Genomic DNA, 19,773 nt, shown 5'->3' on the forward strand with positions numbered 1-19,773 from the left:
TGTGCCGTATCCTGGAAGGGTATCGCGCGAACATTGTTTGTGAAAAAGAGAACTCGTAGGAGAGTACAACGTAAGTATGCGATGGATAATAAAAGTGTAAGATGTTGGCCTGCCAATAAGGTTGAGCCAAGTGTGGGGCTTTATTAAATATTTATAGCCCCTGGTGTCCGCTATGGGATTACATATACGGTGCCCTGATTCAATTTTATCCGGGCGACCGGACTCGTCTAACCGTGTCTGTGGTCTTAATGACCAGTCATGTTTTCTAATATTGGAGGTCGCTTATAGTCCGGCCGCTAGGGCCGTCGCGTGTTCCTCTGCGCGTGAAGAGCGCTCTGTGATTCTGTTAACAGTGATGACGCCACGTGGACTGGGCATCTTGAGTATAAGGTAGCCATAGTGCGGTAATGCGTTGAAGCTGGCGAAGGCCATTCTTCCAAGCAATGCACGATAGCCGCTTTGGAAGGGTGCGATGGTGAAGAGTAGTTCTTCGCTTCTGGAATTGCCTGGGGAGCCAAATGTTACCTCCAGTACGACGGAGCCCCTGCCGTAGGCTTCAACGCCTTGTATCACCCCTTCAAAGGCGGTGTTGCTTTGGCTCATTCTGGATGGGTTTATCCCCATCCTGCGGATAGTGGCCTCGAATATTAAATTGAGACTACTGCCGCCGTCCATGAGGACACGGGTGAGACGGTATCCGTTGATTATTGGGTCAAGCACCAAGGCCTTTGATCCTCCACGCCGAATACTAGTTTGGCTGTCCAAGTGATCGAAGGTGATCGGATAAGACATCCAGTAGTTAGGTGTGGGTACGATGGGCTCTATATCGAGTGCGTCTCTATGCGTGCATTCGTGCCTTCTCATGGATGTGTGAGTCGCGTGGATCATGTTCACTGTTTTAACCTCTGGTGGTAATTTTTTCTGTCCCCAGTGTTCGGCTGGCGAGGTTCATCCTCGTCTTCACTTGGTGTTTCCCTTCCCTTGTGTTCGGCATTTAATTTGCTGGCCTGCTTGAAGACCCAGCACTCTCTGTGCGTGTGGTTCGCAGGTTTGTAAGGGGTGCCATGAATTTGGCACGGTCTGTCTAGGACTCTATTCAGACCGGACGGTCCCTCTTTACTGCCTTTAAATGGCTTCTTTTGCTGATTAGGTCGAGAGCCCCTGAATCCGGCATTAACCTTGTGTTATCCGGGCTCTCTTCCTTGTTTTGGCGTTTGTTTTTATTACACTGTGGCTTCCCAATGCCATCCCTTATTTCGGATGTGCTGGGGTCGCTGGTGCCTTTACGGGCTAGCCAGCTATCTTCACCCGCGCAAAAGCGGGTCATAAGGCTTGTTAGGGCTGCCATTGTCCTTGGCTTTTCTTGGCCGAGGTGTCTGGCGAGCCACTCATCACGGATGCTGTGTTTGAATGCCGCTAAGGCTTCGGCATCCGGACAATCGACAATTTGATTCTTCTTAGTGAGGAATCTGTTCCAGAGCTTGTGGGCGGACTCTCCGGGCTGTTGGATTATGTGACTTAAATCGTCAGCATCTGGAGGCCGGACATAAGTCCCTTGAAAATTGACCCTGAAAGCGTCCTCGAGTTCCTCCCAACTCCCAATTGAATTTTCGGGGAGGCTTTTCAACCACTGTCGAGCTGGTCCCTTTAGTTTGAGGGGAAAGTATTTGATGGTGTGGAGGTCATCCCCATGAGCCATATGTATATGCAGGATAAAGTCCTCGATCCAGACCCCTGGGTCTGTCGTTCCGTCATATGCCTCTATGTTCATAGGTTTAAAGCCCTGTGGAAATTCATGGTCCAGTACTTCTTCGGTAAAGCACAGGGGGTGAGCAGCCCCTCTATATCTGGACGTGCTGTGGCATGTCGTCAGCTGTTGTTGTGTCCGGTGTTTATTCTGAACTAGTATTTGATTAGCATAATCGTTTTGGTAACCACAGTCCCTCGCCGGGGTGTGTCCTTTAGATCCGTAGATGGACCTAGCTACGCCATCTTTCTTATCTAGGTGCTCACGTAGATCGTGCGCGACGTCGGCAGCCGCTTTGTTGCGGTTATGAAGTGGTACGTCTAGCCTCCTGGTCGTGTTACTCTTTGGTGGAGCGGCCTCGTCGTCGAATTCTGGCAGTAGCTTGCGTCTTGGATAGCTCTTTGTATGGCGATCGTCGCCGTATCTTTCTTCAGTGTCTAGCACTTTATTCCATCTGCGATTGACCGTTTCCTGTGCAGCTTTGAGCTGTTGCTTCTACTTCTTTAGACTTCTAGCGGTGGCCATAAGCTTTCGGTGTAGGTTATCTTATTCCCCGCGTGTTTCCGGGATGATGAATGTGCCGTCATCCGGATTTTGTTCTTGTGCTGGTTTGGTTTGATGACCTTGTCCTTCAGGATCATTGTCATCGGACGTCTGCTCCGAACTGTGTTCGGCGTGGCCTGGCTCGTCCTGCTTCATCGCTGGTTCCGTATGGTCGTTGTTGCCTTCGGGGTTGACCGGAGTATCGATCCTTCTGGCGCTCTTGCTGTTGTTTTTACTGTTGCTGGACTTGGAACGGCGTCTGCACCGTCACTTTGGCTTTTGCCCGAGGGTTTTATCTTCCGGATTGTCTTCGTCGTCCTCCTTGGGCGTATCCACCATGTATATGTCGTGTGACGAGGCAGAAGTCCGGCACCCCATAGATTCTAAATCTTCTCCTGCATCGTCGTCCGTACCGTCGATGCCTTTGGATTCGAAGTCAAGCACATCGGTTAAATCATCAACCGTGGCTATGAAGTGGGTGATGGGTGGGTAACGAATTTCTTTGTTGCCTGCTTCCCACTCGAGCCGGACATAGTTCGGCCCGGAACTTTCTGTCAAAGAGAGAGTTTTTAACGAGTTCAGCATGTCGCCAAAGGGTGAGTGCTCGAAGATATCCGCAGCAGTGAACTCCATTACCGAAGCCCAACCTGGCTCGACTGTCACAGGAGTGCAGACCGGAACCAACATCCGGATGCGAATCCGGGGGTCCGGAGTCACAGGCCACCACAAAGGTGAGACCTGTGTTCGGCTCCACCGCCGACGAGTGTGCGGCCTGCGGGGCGAGGTCCAGCCCTCCGTCCTTAGGTAGCACAGCCTGCTCCGGATTTAGGTTCGAGGCTACTGCGGGGGTGATACCCCGAGCTTTGTTCGACAGCAGGTCTGAGCCGTGCTCATCGTGACTGACCGGTGCTCCTCGCATCGGCCCGAATCCGTCGAAGATCAAGTCTCCGCGGACGTCCGTCGTGTAGTTCAGGTTTCCGAACCTGATCTGGTGGCCAGGGGCGTAGCTGTCGATCTGCTCCAGGTGGCCAAGCAAATCGGCCCACAGTGCGAAGCCGCTGAACATGAAGATCTGTGCGGGGAGAAAAGTCTCCCCTTGGACCGTGTTGTTGACGATTGAAGCTGCCATCAAGCCCTGCGGCGATGACACAGAGGAACTCTCAATGAAAGCTCCAATGTCGGTGTCAAAACCGACGGATCTCGGGTAGGGGTTCCCGATCTTTGCGTCTAGGCTGATGGTAACAGAAAGCAAGGGACACAATGTTTACCCAGGTTCGGGCCCTCTTGATGGAGGTAAAACCCTACTTCTTGCTTGATTTATATTGAAGATATGAGTATTGCAAGAGTAGATCTACCACAAGATCATAGAGGCTAAATCCTAGAAGCTAGCCTATGATGGAATGATTGTAATTGTGATCAGCCTTCTAAGGACCAACCTCTCCGGTTTATATAGACACCAGAGAGGGCTAGGGTTTACATGGAGTCGGTTACAAGGAAGGAAACACAATATCCAGATCGCCAAGCTTGTCTTCCACGGAAAGGAGAGTCCCATCCGGACACGGGACGAAGTCTTGAGTCTTGTATCTTCACACTTCAATAGTCCGGACGATGTATATAGTCCGGCTGTCCGGATACCCCCTAATCTAGGACTCCCTCAGGCGCCCCACGCCGCCCGTCACCTGCGCGTGGTAGGAAGACACCCCGCCGTCGCCTGCGCCACGTGGCCTTTGGCCGGCGACGCCACCGGTGGCGGCGAGGGTTGGGGGCGGGGCAAGGAGAAGGAGCGGCAACACTAGGGTTTCCTCCCGGGGACGTCCGCGGGAGCGCCTCGGGAGGGGAGGGGGCTCACGACCTTTGTCCCTATTTACAGTAGGATAATTCCCTGCTCTCGCACGCTTAACATTCGATGACGATATGTATTATGAGTCATGTGCTTTGATGACCAAAGTTTGTTCGGAGTCCAGGATGAGATCACGGACGTGACGAGGAGTCTCGAAATGGTCGATACATAAAGATTGATATATTGTACCATGTTATTCAGACACCATTCGGGTGGTTTCGGGTAAAAACAGAGTGTCGGAGGGGTTACCAGAACCCCCCGGGGAAACTAATGGGCCACCATGGGCATTAGTGGAGAGAGAGGAGAGCGGCCAGGGCAGGCCGCGCTCCCCCCCCTTAGGAGTCCGAATTGGACAAGGGAAGGAGGTCGCACCCCTTTCCTACTCCCTCTCCCTCTCCTTCCTTCCCCCTCTCTTCCTTGGAGGTGAATCCTACTAGGACTAGGAAGTCCTAGCAGGACTCCTCCTCTTGGGGCGCGCCATAGGGCCGGCCGGCCTCCCCCTCCCTCCTTTCTATACAGGGGTAGGGGGCACCCTAGGACACACAAGTTTCTCTTAACCGTGTGCGGTGCCCCCCTCCATAGTTACACACCTCGATCATACCATCGTAGTGCTTAGGCGAAGCCCTGCGCCGGTAACATCATTATCACCGTCGCCACGCCGTCATGCTGATGGAACTCACCCTCGTCCTAACTAGATCAAGAGCACAAAGGATGTCATCGACTGAATGTGTGCTGAATGCGGAGGTGTCGTACATTCGGTACTTCGATCGGCTGGATCGCAAAGAAGTTCGACTACATCAACCGTGTTATTGAAACACTTCCGCTTTCGGTCTACGAGGGTACGTGGACACACACTCCCCTCTCGTTGCTATGCATCACCTAGATAGATCTTGCGTGATCGTAGGAATTTTTTGAAATTACCGCTTTCCCCAACATTAAGAATTTCAGATCTTGGGATATTATTCAAACATCAAGCAAAATAAAATAAAATAAAATGACGCTCCAAGCAAAACACATATCATGTGGTGAATAAAAATATAGCCTCAAGTAAATTTACCGATAGACAAAGACGAAAGAGGGGATGCCATCCGGGGCATCCCCAAGCTTAGGCTCTTCATTGTCCTTGAATATTACCTTGGGGTGCCTTGGGCATACCCAGTCTTAGTCTCTTGCCACTCCTTATTCCATAGTCCATCGAATCTTTACCCAAAACTTGAAAACTTCACAACACAAAACTCAACACAAAACTCGTATGCTCTGTTAGTATAAGAAAATAAAATCACCCCTTAGGTACTGTTGTGAACTCATTCTAAATTCATATTGGTGTTATATCTACTTTATTCCAACTTCTCTATGGTTCATATACTCCAATACTACTCATAGATTCATCAGAATAAGAAAACAACACATAGAAAACAGAATCTGTCAAAAACATAACAGTTTGTAGTAATCTGTAACTCTCAAATACTTCTGTAACTCCAAAAATCTTGAGAAATTAGGAAGTCCAAAACAATTTGGTTATTAATATTATTCATAAATAATCAACTTAAAATCACACTTCCGTGAATTATGAAAATTGTTTTTGTGAGTGCAAAAGTTTCTGTTTTTAGCAAGATCAAATTAACTATTACCGTAAGCCATCCCAAAGGTCTTACTTGGCACTTTGTTGAAACAAAAGCTACAAAACATGATTACTACAGTAGCATAATCATGTGAACACAAATAAATAGTATGGTTAAATATTGGGTTGTCTCCCAACAAGCACTTTTCTTTAATACCTTTTTAGCTAGGCATGATGATTTCAATGATGCTCACGTAAAAGATAAGAATTGCAACACAAAGAGAGCATCATGAAGAATATGACTAGGACATGTAAGTCTAACCCACTTCCTATGCATAGGGATTTTGTGAGCAAACAATTTATGCGAGCAAGAATCATCTAGCATAGGAAAGCAAAACAAGCATAGCTTCAAGATTTTCAACACATAGAGAGGAAACTTGATATTATTGCAATTCCTACAAGCATATATTCCTCCCTCATAATAAGTTCCAGTAGCATCAAGGATGAATTCAACAATATAACTAACACATAAAGCACACTTTCCATGATGCATAAGCATAGAATTTTTATTACTCTCCACATAAGCAAATTTCTTCTCATGAATAGTAGTGGGAGCAAAGTCAACAAAATAACTATAATGTGACGCATAATCCAATTGAAAATTAAAATCAAGATGACAAGTTTCATGGTTATCATTATTCTTTATAGCATACATGTCATCACAATCATCATCATAGATAGCAACTTTGTTCTCATAATCAATTGTAACCTCTTCCGAAATAGTGGATTCATCCACTAAATAAAGTCATGGCCTCTCCAAATCCACTTTTATCAATAGAACCATAAGATTCAACAGCGTCCAAAATAGTGGGATCAATACTACCTAAATTGACACTCTTCCAAATGCACTTTCATCAATATAATCATCATAAATAGGAGGCATTCTATCATCATAATAAATTTGCATATCAAAACTTGGGAGACTAAAAGTATCATCTTCATTAAACATAGCATCCCTAAGCTTGGGACAAACATTAATTGCAGCAAATAAATTCTCAAACATGTCATTCTCATCAAACATAGCATCCCTAAGCTTGGGCCTTTGGATACCATAAGTGTGATCGCTCTCATTGTTAATAGTATGGATAGCACCAACAGTATAGCAATTATAATCATCACAATGAGTAATAGGAGCAACATCATTTGGAAGGGATACCTTTTTACCTTTCCTTCTCTGTCTTTCCTTTTTTCGCATCATGTATGGGTTTATCCTCTTTTTGGAGCTCCTTGTTAATGAGATTGGTTGAATATAAAGCTCCTCCTCGTTACCTGATTCATCATAAGAAAGAACAGGAGGATATTGGGAAACCTCTTCCCTTTCATTAGTATTCTCTTCATCTTCTATTTGTTTTCTTGTATTTATGTAATTGGCAATATAAGGATTTTCAATGCAATTCACCGCACAATACATAAAAATTTCCTCTAGATCAAAATCAATAACTCCCTCAAGGGCAAATTCTGGAATATCCTTAGTTATACGTTTCAATTCTTCATAACCCAGAATCAAACTAAGTTCATTATGATGCGCAAGGGAAATCAACTCATCACAATTTTTGGACATGATTTGATCATGAAACAATTTGCATTGGAGATTTAAATGATCAAGTTCATTGCAAAGTTAACAAGGATGGCAAAGAAATTTTAAATTTTCAGCACAAGCATCTAGCCTCTCTTGCAACCATTTAGTTTCTAAATACTTATGCCTCTTGCAAAATCTATCTTCCCTATTTTGTGTGTACTTGCAAACTCTATGCACTCCACAAAAACTGACATGCTTATAAGAAACGTTTTCATCATGACTAGTGCAATCATCATTAGTACTATGGATATTCAAAGAGTTCATACTAACAACATTGCAATCATGCTCATCATTCAAAGATTTAGTGCCAAACATTTTAACGCATTCTTCTTCTAATACTTGGGCACCATTTTCCTTTCCATCATTTCCATGAAAGACATTAAAAAGATGAAGCACATGAGGCAACCTCAATTCCATTTTTTGTAGTTTTCTTTTATAAACTAAACTAGTGATAAAACAAGAAACTAAAAGATTCGCTTGCAAGATCTAAAGATATACCTTCAAGCACTCACCTCCCCGGCAACGGCGCCAGAAAAGAGCTTGATGTCTAATATGTAACCTTCTTCTTGTAGACGTTGTTGGGCCTCCAAGTGCAGAGGTTTGTAGGACAGTAGCAAATTTCCCTCAAGTGGGTGAACTAAGGTTTTTCAATCCATGGGAGGCGTAGGATGAAGATGGACTCTCTCAAATAACCCTGCAACCAAATAACAAAGAGTCTCTTGTGTCCTCAACACACCCAATTGTATAGGTGCACTAGTTTCGGCGAAGAGATAGTGATACAAGTGCAATACAGATGGTAGATATAGGTTTTTGTAATCTGAGAATATAAAAACAGCAAGGTAGCAAGTGATAAAAGTGAGCGAAAACGGTATTGCAATGCTTCGAAACAAGGCCTAGGGTTCATACTTTCACTAGTGCAAGTTCTCTCAACAATGATAACATAATTAGATCATATAACAATCCCTCAACATGCAACAAAGAGTCACTCCAAAGTCACTAATAGAGGAGAACAAACAAAGAGATTATTGTAGGGCACGAAACCACCTCAAAATTATTCTTTCCGATCAATCCATTGGGCTATTCCTATAAGTGTCACAAATAGCCGTAGAGTTCGTAGTAAAATAATACCTGAAGACACAAATCAACCAAAACCCTAATGTTACCTAGATACTCCAATGTCACCACAAGTATCCGCGGGTTTGATTATACGATATGCATCACACAATCTCATATTCATCTATTCAAACCAACACAAAGAACTTCAAAGAGTGCCCCAGAGTTTCTACTGGAGAGTCAAGACAAAAACGTGTGCCAACCCCTATGCATAAGTTCACAAGGTCAGTGAACCTGCAAGTTGATCACCAAAATATACATCAAGTGGATCACGTGAATATCCCATTGTCACCACAGATAAGCACATGCAAGACATACATCAAGTGTTCTCAAATCCTTAAAGACTCAATCCGATAAGATAACTTCAAAGGGAAAACTCAATCCATTACAAGAAGGTAGAGGGGGAAGCATCATAAGATCCAACTATAATGGCAAAGCTCGAGCGACATCAAGATCATGCCATATCAAGAACACGAGAGAGGAAAGAGAGAGAGAGAGAGAGAGAGAGAGAGAGAGAGAGAGAGAGAGAGATCAAACACATAGCTACTGGTACATACCCTCAGCCCCGAGGGTGAACTACTCCCTCCTCGTCATGGAGAGCGCCGGGATGATGAAGATGGCCACCGGTGCTGGATCCTCCCTCCGGCAGGGTGCCAGAAAAGGGTCCTGATTGGTTTTTGGTGGCTATAGAGGCTTGCGGCGGCGGGACTCCCGGTCTAGGTTCTGTTCTGGAAGTTTGGGGATAAATAAGAGGTGTGGGCATCGGGAACAAGTTAGGGGGGTCCACGAGGTAGCCATGAGGTAGGGGCGCACCCAGGGGGGTAGGGCGCGCCCTCCACCCTCACGGTGGCCTCGGGACTCTTCTGGTCCATCTCCGATGCTTTGTGGGCTTCTTCTGGTCCAAAAATAAGCTCCGTAAATTTCCAGGTCAACTGAACTCCATTTGATATTCCTTTTCTGTGATACTCAAAAACAAGGAAAAACAGAAACTGGCACTAGGCTCTAGGTTAGTAGGTTAGTCCCAAAAATCTTATAAAATAGCATATTAATGCATATACAACATCCATGATGGTTAATATAATAGCATGGAACAATAAAAAATTATAGATATGTTGGAGACGTATCACGTGTGAGCTTCTGCGCTACCGTCCGGCCAACGACCTCTACGAGGACTTGCTGGACCGCATCGCCGAGCTCGTCAGTGCTTCTGGAGAGGCCCCTGTGTTGTCCTATTTGCTACCACTCCCGCAGCCTAGGCGGGCGACGTGGCTCATGGCACACCTCCTCCTCCTCTCTAGCAAGATGTCGTCCCCGAGCCAAGGCGCGAGGCCCCCTAGCGCGACTAGCCACACGGGGCGTCCGTGCGCGATGAAGAAAGCTGTCAGGTCGTGCAGCAGCCTCAGGGAGAGGGCGTGCACTCCCAGCTCCTCCTGCGCCCCGCGTCAAGACATGCAGCATGAGATGGTTGCGCGCAGGCGTCAAGACCTAGCTCCCCCTCCGAGGCGAGCCCCCGTGGCCGCGGCGGGATGCCGAGCGTTCACTCCAAAGCTTCTCTATGTCGTCTGGACCGGCAAGTTCAAGCCGGATCTGCCTCCGCGCTACGACGGCACCCCGGACCTGGCCGAGTTCCTTCAGATCTATGAGCTGAGCATCAAGGAGGCAAGTGGTGACGAGAAGGTCATGGCGAACTGGTTCCCCATGGCTCTCAAGGATGGCGCGCGCTCGTGGCTCCTGAACCTCCCGGTGGGGTCAATCTCCTCCTGGGACGAGTTGTAGGAGCGCCTCATCGCCAACTTCCAAGGCACCCACGACCGCGCCCCCGCAGCTGGCGACCTGTGGCACATCAAGCAACAACCAGGAGAGACCTTGCACAAATACATCTGGCGCTTCACCAATGTTCGCCTCAAGATCCCCAAGGTGTCGGACAAGGCCATCATCTCGACGTTCATTGATGGCGTCCGGGACATCAAGTTGAAGGAGGAGCTCGCCATACACGAGGACCTGTGCTCAGCTCTGGAGATGTTCAACATGGTAACCAAGTGTGCGAGGGCAGAAGAAGGTTGCCTCTCGCTCCTCGAGCTTCCTGAAGCCGATCCTGAAGACAAGAAAGCCAAGGCGAAGGACATGAAGACCAAGGGCCCGGTAGTGCTCGCTGCTGAGCCAGAGATGAAGCGCGATTGTGATCACCCTGAGTCTTCCAAGGGCAACCACCCATTCTGCCGTCTTCCAAAATGTGCACAACCACCACACCAACGACTGCCAAGAGCTCCGGGCCATCCGAGACGGTCGCCTTGGCCGCCGCCCTCAGCGCAATGACCGTGGCTGCGGCCGCTGAGAAGGTAGCGGTGGAGGCTGTTGGGACGATCGTGGCCCCCGTCAGGGTTGGTGCGATCAACCTCGTGAAGACCGCTGGAAGGACCAGCCTCGTGATGGTTTGTGGTGAGACTAGCCTCGTGAGGACCGTCCTTAGGGCAACGCTGGCCTCCCTCCACTGCCACCGCCACCAAGAAGGAATGACGACCACTGCCAGGATTATGCGGGGCTTCCAAGAGCCTCATGCTATCGCCTGCATCCTGGGAGGTGCTCAGGCCCCTGCCTCCCATCGCATCTTCAAGCAGTTTGCTCGCGAAGTGAATGCGGCCCTCCCCGAGCTCGAGGTGTCGCGTTCACTCAGGTGGTCCAAGTACTCCATCACCTTCGATTCTTCGGACTAGCTCAAGCGCGCAGCCACTTTGGGCATGCTCCCCATGCTTTGCTCACCAACCATCAGCAATGTTCTCGTCACCAAGACACTCGTTGATGGCGGCATTGAGCTCAATGTCCTCTCTGTCGAGACATTTGATAGGCTCCAGGTGCCATACGACCAACTTCAGCCCACCAAGCCATTCTCAGGAGTGACCGACGGCTCCACACACCCCATAGGGCAGATTCGTCTCCCCGCCACCTTCGGCAAGCGCGACAACTACCGCACCGAGCTCATCGATTTCGACATCGCTCACATTCGCCTATCGTACAACACCATCCTCGGGTACCCGGCCCTTGCCAAATTCATGGTAGCAACGCACCACAGCTACAACGTCCTAAAGATGCCAGGAAGCTGCGGCATCATCACGGGCGCCTGCGATGAGAAAGACGCGGTGTGCTCCCTCGAGCATGCCTACCAGGTCGTGGCGGTCGAGAGCTCGGATGGCGAGGGTGCCACCCTTACCCCTGAGGTCGCCCCCAAGAAGAAGAAGAAGCTCCTCCTGAGGGGAACTTAGGAGGCCGGCGAGCCTGATGATCGCGCTTAAGGCCCCTCGCTCTCTGCCGGGGAGCCTTTCGCTCTCGCATAGGAAGGCGTGCCCGGCGCCCCCTTAGGTTGGGCTCAGGAGCTCTTCTCTGGAAGGCCTCCGACCTGGCCAGCATCATGAGGGAGGCGTTCGGGCACCATGTGGAGGCGTGCTCCAATGTGCGGTTCCAGGAGCAAGGCACAGGGCGCAAGGCACCAAGCGCAGGAGTTCATCATCAGGGCAATTGAGAATCTTTAGGATGCGCGGGCCATGTGAGGTGAGCAACGGCCAGCATTGCTTAATGCAGCTGCCGCCCAGGACGCGAGCAGCGAGCTGCGCGTCTGCGTCAACATCCCGGGCCTCAACAGAGCTGCTTCTCAGGAGTTCTTCTGGCCGTCCAGCATTGGCCGGTGTCGAGGCCACCCCCACAGCTACATTTGCATGGCGTTTGGTCTGCCAGGAGCGGATGCCTCGCTCTAGTGATGCAAGCATGGTGTCCTGGTGGCTCGTGAAGCCAGGCGCTAGGCCGTCCTGACGGAGGAGTCAGAGCCTCCGGAGCCCCGAAGGCTCAGGAGCCTGTTGGCTCATGAGGAGCAATTTCTGTGGCACGCATCTCTAGCTACTTCAACACTTCTACCCCAACGATGCCAAGTGACTTTTTAGTTCATTCAGTTGAGGGTGCCCCTCGGGCTGCATTATCCTCAAGCTATATGGGTCCACCTTGCAGCGTGTATTGTTTTGCGCATCTATCAGAACTGGTTTCGCCCCCTTTTAGGAGTTGCTTTATATTATTACCTGCCTTTCCGGTGCTTCACCACCATGAACGTCGTGTGCCCTTACGAACCCACCCGCGACCGCCTCATGATTAAGGACTGGCACGGCATCTGTGCTCGGGTCTGTCCCTTCAGCGTCGCTAAACCCAAGTGGCTGAGCTCTGTCTCGCGGGCCAGCCCCGTGTAAGTCACCTCCCGTGGCCCTTGGTGCCTTGTTCTCGCATGAGCTAATCATGAGTGGATAAGTTAGGGCATCCGACACGGCGCCTCGCCACCACGGCAGCCGCGCGCCGATTGTCTTTCTTTAGGATCGATGCATGAGAAGTTTGGGCACGGCGTCTATGCTCGAGTCCTTCCCTGGAGCGTCGAGAAATCCAGCGGCTGAACTTTGTCTGGCAGGCTGGCCCCATTCATGTCACCTCCTGGGGTCGCTGGTGCTTGGCCTTCTCATGCAATATCCTCCAAAGAATCACTCGGTGCATGTGAGCTAACCATCTTGCAGGATTCCAACGAGCATCCTTACCAAAAATTCAGGCGCAACCCGCCTTGAGGTAGGACCTCGTGAGTCCCGTGCTAGCTCACGGGTGCCCATATACACCCCCTCTAGTCCTGCCAGGCAAGCCACATGCCAGGACGGGGCTGTACATGCCCCGGAGCCTCCCCTCGGAGGGAGCTCCCTCCCACGCACCAGTGGAAGCCCCATGCTTCGCGCTGGTGGACGACACGGTCGAGGAGTGGCTCTGCCCATGCAAGAGTGGAAGTGTCATGCTCCGTGCTGATGATAAACAACTGAGGGCACCCTAGTGGCTTCACTAACCTCACGAGAGCACCAGTGCTCTTCCTCTGGCCCCACCGCACTAACTTTCCCTCAGGAGAGCCGCACGAAGGGGCTGGGCACGGGGGCTGCGTCTAGGTCACGTCTAGCGCACGCCACCCTACCAGGTCTTCGGCACCTGGTCATCTCATGACCCTCCCATGCGAAAGCTGGCGAGGAAAGGTATGAGGACTCCGGATTAACCCAGAAGCTACTCACACTTCCTTCACGAGGTCGTTCGTATGTCAAGGGGGACCCCTGAGCATCGCGACTCAGGGGCCTCACTGGTCACGTAGCCCCTCACCCCTTGGTCTCGTCCTGGCGATTCGGACGAACCAATGGTGGCTGAGGTATGCGCGGGGTCGGGCCCTACCGACGCAGAACACTAAAGGAAAACAGAAGGAAATCGGGTGCGGAAAGGAAAATCGCATAATCCTAGCAAGTTATAACAAAACATAATGTTCACGAATTCAAAGCAGAAGTTCTTACGTCTCCACGAGGCACGATAAATGTTGCAGGATAAAGATGGGAAGTGTCTCCCTCAGCATCGCTTGCTGCTACCAGCCACCTTGGGGACGACATCCTCGACGGTGCCGCTATCGCCTTGGCCGCCGACCGCGGTCACCAAGGCCTCAGGGTCGATGCAGCAGAACTTCACCACCAGGGCTTCCACCTGCTCCTTCACGGCTTTGGCGGTAGCGACCCGGGATTCAGGCGCCACTGGCTCCAATAGCATGCCAAAGTTCAGGCTGGGGTACAGGAGATGGAGATGGCTGTAGACGCGCGTCACGACTGTAGTGAAGAGCGTGTGGCACTCCCCTTCCACCATGGAGCCCACCGCAATAGAGATGTTCCCCAGCTCCTCGACAAGCTTGGTGAGAAGACCAGGAAGGCCACCATCCGGGGTCGCCAGCGGCTTCTTGTACCCTTCGCCGTAAAGGGAGTGGAGCGCCTCACGGCACTTCCGCTCGAAGGAAGTAAAGGTGTCGCGCCCGGCCTTCTCGGCCGCGGCAAGGATTTTCTCCCTGGCCTCCAGCCTGGCCGTCTCCTTTGAGACGTGTTTGGTGTGGGACGACTGGGCTGCGTCCACCTCCTCCTTCAGCTTCTCACGGATCTGCTCCGTGCCCTGCTCTTGGGCTGCCTGCTCCAGCTTGGCATCACGGTCGGCAAGCGCGGACTCTCGGGTCGTGATCTCCTCCTCCCGTGTCTGGAGCCCGCGCGCCTGGGAGGACTGCTCCTAGCAAATCATCTTCAGCTCAGCATCCACCTCGCGACAGCGGCTTCTGGTGGATGCGACATCGTCCAGTGCAGTGTCACGAGTCGCTGTGGCTTCAGTGGCCTGCTCCTTGGCGTCCGCGATTTCAGCCTTGGCCTGGCTCCAAGCCCTCTTGATGGACAAGTCGGCTCAGAGCCACCCCAAGAGTACCTCCAGGCGCCCCATTGCCGCACGCCCATTAGCACCCTGAAGATCACCCCAGAGTCGATCCAGCATGGTGTAGGCCTCCTCCAAAGCACTGGGCCTGGCGGAGGAGCCCTGGTCCGCCGATGCAAGAGCCCGGGGAGGAGGTGGAGCTAACGCCTGAACTGGCGCTATCACGACGACAGTGGAAGCAGGCGGCTCCGAGGCTTTCGCGCCCTCCATGGGCGCATCAGGAATTGGCACCCCTGGAGTATGTTGCGTCCTGGGAACGGCATCCTCCCTCTTCTTCTTCACCCTAGGGGCCAGCCTGATCATCAAGAGAACGACATCATGATCAGGGTGTCACAACGGAAGGTAAGGATGAAGTAAGGTGCTTACTCATCTTCGGCGACGTATGCTCTCTTCATGCCCAGGACGGTGGCGCCCCCAAGCTTCTGCAGCAAGGGCCTTGCCACAATCGGAGGCCCGACCGGGAACGCGACGGGAGACTCTGGAGCGGCGGTAGTGGGCGAGGAGGAGAGGGTGTTGCCCTGAGGCTGTGCCAGCGCTGTTCCCCCCTTCAGGCCCCCGCGGATCAGCCTTCACACCAAGGTCCCCCCGGACCTCGTGACGACCCCGGCGGGATGGGGGACCCTCAGACCAAGATTTCCTCGGTGTCGTCATCGTTAAGAAGACCCAGGAGGATCTCGCTCTACCACGGAGGAGAAGTCTCCCCCATCCCTTCATGGGTCGCCTCCGAGTCTTCTTCCTCCGACTCCTCCTCGCCCTCTACGGATTTCTCGCCGGAGCATACCGGCACTGGGGAGTCAGGAGGCCCGAGCAGCACGAGCCCTCACTCATTGTAGAGTGCCATGGAGGTGGCTAGCTATCACGCCCAATATGCGACCCTATCCTAAAGGAATTCAAAGGTCCCACTAAGGATAGAAGCGCATATTCGAGACGCTATTGCAAGGTGGATATCATTACATCGTACCATTACATAATAGTTGGGGATACATACAAGAGGCATACAATGCCATACGAATACAACATCATCTTACATAAGAGCACCATCCGACTATGGATGAACCACAAACAGAAACTCAAACGACATCCACCCTGCTAGCCCAGGCTGCCGACCTGAAACCTATACCCTGATCGTAGAAGAAGCAGAAGAAGAACTCCAAAACAAGCAAACATCGCTCTCGCGTCATGATCATCGCATAACCTGTACCTACAACTGTTGTTGTAGTAATCTGTGAGCCACGAGGACTCAGCAATCCCATTACCATGGGTATGAAGACTAGCAAAGCTTAATGGGAAAGGAAGGGGTAAAGTGGTGAGGTTGCAGCAGCGACTAAGCATATATGGTGGCTAACATACGCAAATAAGAGCGAGAAGAGAAGCAACGGAATGGTCGTGAAGCTAGCAATGATCAAGAAGTGATCCTGAACTCCTACTTACGTCAACCATAACCCAAAACCGTGTTCACTTCCCGGACTCCGCCGAAAAGAGACCATCACGGCTACACACGCGGTTGATGCGTTTTAATTAAGTCAAGTGTCAAGTTCTCTACAACCGGATATTAACAAATTCCCATCTGCCACATAACACGGCTCTCAAAAGTTTATACCCTACAGGGGTGTCCCAACTTAGCCCATCACAAGCTCTCACGTTCAACGAAGGATATTCCTTCTCCCAGGAAGACCCGATCAGTCTCGGAATCCCGGTTTACAAGACATTTCGACAATGGTAAAACAAGACCAGCAAGACCACCCGATGCGCCGACATCCCGATTGGAGCTGCACATATCTCGTTCTCAGGGCAACACTGGATGAATACTATGTACAACTAAAACCAGTCCTCAAGTTTCCCCGAGATGGCGTTGCAAGTGGCTCTAGTTCGGACCAACACTTAGAGAAGCATTGGCCCAGGGGGGCTGAATAAAGATGACCCTCGAGAGAGCGACTCCCAAGGGAAAAGTAGGTGGTGGTGAGGCAAATGGTAAAACCAGGGTTGGGCCTTGCTGGAGGAGTTTTATTCAAGGCAAACTATCAAGGGGGTCCCATAAATCACCCAACCGCGTTAGGGACGCAAAATCCGGGAACATAATACTGATATGACGGAAAATAGGGCGGCAGGAGTGGAACAAAACACCAGGCATAAGGCCGAGCCTTCCACCCTTTACCAAGTATATATATGTATTAATAATATAAGAGATATTGTGATATCCCAACATAATCATGTCAGGAGAATGCAAGATTTTCGGGACTAACAACGCTATAAGAGGGCTGAGAAAAGCGGTAACATACCCAAACAACGGTTTACTAGGAAGGGTGAAAAAGGTTAGAGGCTGACATGGCAAATTTGGAGGCTTGAAGAACAAGTGATAGGTAGCGCAGCAAAGCGATAGAACGAAGCAACTAGCATAGCAATGATATTAGTGAGATCCAAGGTGACAGTCATCTTGCCTGAAATCCCGCTAGGAAGAAGAACGAGTCCATGAAGAAGATGAAGCCACGAAGACGAACCAAGCGTAGACGAACGAGTCCTCACGAGCGCAACAAAACAGGAACTAACGAGAAGGAGCACAACCGGAAAGAAGCAAACAACAAGGTAAACACACAACACATGGACATGGCATGATGCTCAACCAAGTATGATGCATGACAAAGCTAGATGAGGCTACTCATGGCAAGAGATGATGCAAACAAGAACAACATAACAAAGCAAGTTTAAATGAGGCCGGAAACAACATATAACAATTCCGGTAAGTCCTCATATGCAAATTTGGAAATTGGTCCAGAACTGAATAAACCTTATGTTCAAGTTGTTAAACAGCAAGTTAAGATGCACCAAGATGATCTACACGAGATTCTAGTCAAGTTACATATAAAGTTCAATTAAATCGGTGCTACGGCCTAGAAGATATGAGCAAAACAAGTTAAACATGGCATTGACGTAAAATGCATACACACCTCAAGCAAACACTCTCAAAACATGGATGCAACATGATAACATGAAACTACATGCAAAACTAAGCAAGTTTAATATAGAGCACACTCAAAACGAAGCAACAGTTCAACACATACACTCTATACAAGTTTAAAGGACAAGATGTCCAAAACAGCAACTAGGCATCTAGCAAGCATCAAAACAATATGCTACGGTACCTCAACATAAGAACAAAAGGCATGGGCATGCAGCACAGGTAAAGCATGACAAAACATGAACACTGAGCTATCTCCATAAATCACTTGAACATTCTCAAAAGGACATGGCAAGATTGCAAATAATAACAGTTTACAGACTTAGCAGAAATAACATCAGGTTGCAATGTTTAGAGCCATAAAACAACATTCTACAGGAACTTAAAATGGAAAACAAAGGCATTTCATGCTAACACTAAAGACAAAGAACAAAACTCCCTTACTGAACTAATTCCAAAGTTCAACAGAAAAGATGGTAGGATCCATGCAAACAGGGCAAATGATATGACATATTCAGACATGGCAGGAACAACAATAATTAGGCATGTTGGTAAGCTTGTACCACTCACCACAGAGCAACACAAGGCATGAAAAGGTGACCAACAGTAAGAATACATATTTATTAAGCTAAGCATGACAAGAGCAAGTTCATAGGGTGCATGGATCACTAGCAAAGCTCATGGCAAAACTGAACTTAATGTTAACAGGCTGACAGCAACATTATTTAGCAAATTGAGAGCAAGATTACAACAAGCTACAGCAGGACATAAATGCAACCAGGGGCATATATGGATATAGCATGACATGTATAACAAAACATAATTAGTGAACATCTCAAGATTATGCATAGAATGACTTGTAGAAGCAGGTTTACATAGCATCATGATATAGCAGATTCAGCCTAGCAAAACAATAACAGCAAGTACCCTACTTCACGAGCTCGATGCACTCACTACAAGACTCACAAAAATATATAGATCACACCACAGTAAAGATGGCATGATGTAGCTCAAAACTCATGTAGACATCAAGCTCATAGGATGCACACAAAAAATGCAATGAAAAAGATAAAACAGCAAGTTCTGTTAACAGACAGCAGATTAACATCATATAGCACTCTTGCAACGATTATTATGGCATCAAGATGGTCTAAAACAATCATGGCACAATGGAATGAAATGAATAGCATCTCACAGTGAACATTTTAATATATTAAATGCACAAAATGGAGCAGCACACATGAAGTTATGGCATGATGAACATGGCACCAGAACATGGCACCAAAATGGCGCAGGGCGGCGGGCGGCGGAGGCGCAACCGGGAGCAGGCGGCGACGCGCGGGCCAGCTGCGCTCGGGCGCGGGCCGGAGAGGGCCGGATCTGGGCCCGTGGCGGGCCTGCGGCGGCGGGGACGGCCAGGGGCGACGTGGCTGGTCCTGGTTGGCTGGCGGGCGGCGGCTGGACATGTCCTTCGGCGAAAGAAGTGTCCGGCGGCGCAGAGAGGGTTTGATCTAGGGTTAGGGGTGGATTCATCCGCAAATTTCGGGGGAGAGGCATATTTATAGGTAGAGGGAGCTAGGAGGCTCCAAATGAGGTGCGGTTTTCGGCCACGCGATCGTGATCCAACGACCGAGAGCATGGAGGGGGTTTTGGATGGGTTATTGGGACACTTTGGAGGGGTGTTTGGCTGCAACATAAAGAGGCCTTTGCAGCTACCCAGTTAACTGTTGGAGTATCAAACGGACTCCAAATGACACGAAACTTGACAGGCGGTCTACCGGTGGTGTACCAAGTCCGGTTGGCAAACCTCGGTCCATTCCGAGAACGTTTAACACCTGCACATGAAAAGAGGCAAAAGGGGGCGTCGGGGACATAGGAGTGCCGGATTGCAAAACGGACAACGGGGAAAATGCTCGGATGCATGAGACAAACACGTATGCAAAATGAGATGCACATGATGACATGGCAAGATGCAACACGCAAACAAATGACATGGCAAGGATGGCGAATAACCGGAAGACACCTGGTGCATCAGATCCGAGGCATTACAACTCTCCTCCACTAACAAGAGATCTCGTCCCGAGAT

The sequence above is a fragment of the Triticum dicoccoides genome, chromosome 2B, assembly GCF_002162155.2.
Source record: "Triticum dicoccoides isolate Atlit2015 ecotype Zavitan chromosome 2B, WEW_v2.0, whole genome shotgun sequence".
Classification (NCBI taxonomy): domain Eukaryota; kingdom Viridiplantae; phylum Streptophyta; class Magnoliopsida; order Poales; family Poaceae; genus Triticum; species Triticum dicoccoides.